Genomic DNA, 990 nt, shown 5'->3' on the forward strand with positions numbered 1-990 from the left:
AGAAGAACTGTATTTCAGGATATGCTGTTTGTTATGTTTTTTTTAAACCACATGATTAGAAGAAGCATATCATTACAGCTTTAACATGCCCAATAACAGTTTCCAGAGCAAAGACAAAGCTCCTTCAAAAGTAACTATAAAATTTCTAGGTTTTCTGTTGAATCAATACAGCTATATAATATTGAACTCAGTATAAGCCCTGTAAGACATAAAATTGAATGAGTTTTTAACCCTCAAAAAAGATCTCTATTTCATTCTAAAATATACTGTTTCTTACAGAAAGACTCATTGTTTTTGCTACTAACACTGAGATGTTGACGCATGTGTCACTAATCTGTATGTGTCTGATTATTACTAGTCATAACCATTTGCACTTAGATCCTTGGCACCTATGTAGACTATAAAGTCATCAGGTAGATTTCAATGGTAATGTTCATCACCTCTACTAATTAACATGATGTGAACTTTTATGCTTCCTCCTCAAATATAACACATTTTTTACTTTGTTGATTTTTTTCTCTGTGTGCATATCACACAGAACATCCCAAACTATCTTATTCAACTATACACCCACTTCCCAGATGGCACCTCCCATAGCCTCCCTCCCCCCACTAGAGCCCTTATACTCTGTAATCTGTGCTACTGTCCACTTTGTTGTCAGCACCCCTGCTGTTCCTAACTACTTGTCCATAAGGTGAATCTAGTCAGCCTATGTAGAGGTCTTTGTTTTAGGAAGGTCAGCTGTTCCTCATCTAGCAGCAATCAGTTGTCAATATTCCTTTAGATAAGATTGAGATCCGCTGTTCATTTTCCCAGTTCTATGCTGGGTTATGATCTGGGAGTCCGTTTGGCCACCCTGGCCAACAACTCAAAAGAAGGTATGTCTTATCTGGCATTGTTGCTTGTTATGTAGCCTTTAGCTATGCATATGGACTCTTAAAAATTATATTGGCCCATTTAATCTTTGGTTATACTTTCCTTTTGGGTGTT

This window comes from Nannospalax galili, unplaced genomic scaffold, assembly GCF_000622305.1.
Source record: "Nannospalax galili isolate Female #2095 unplaced genomic scaffold, S.galili_v1.0 scaffold1209, whole genome shotgun sequence".
Classification (NCBI taxonomy): Eukaryota; Metazoa; Chordata; class Mammalia; order Rodentia; family Spalacidae; genus Nannospalax; species Nannospalax galili.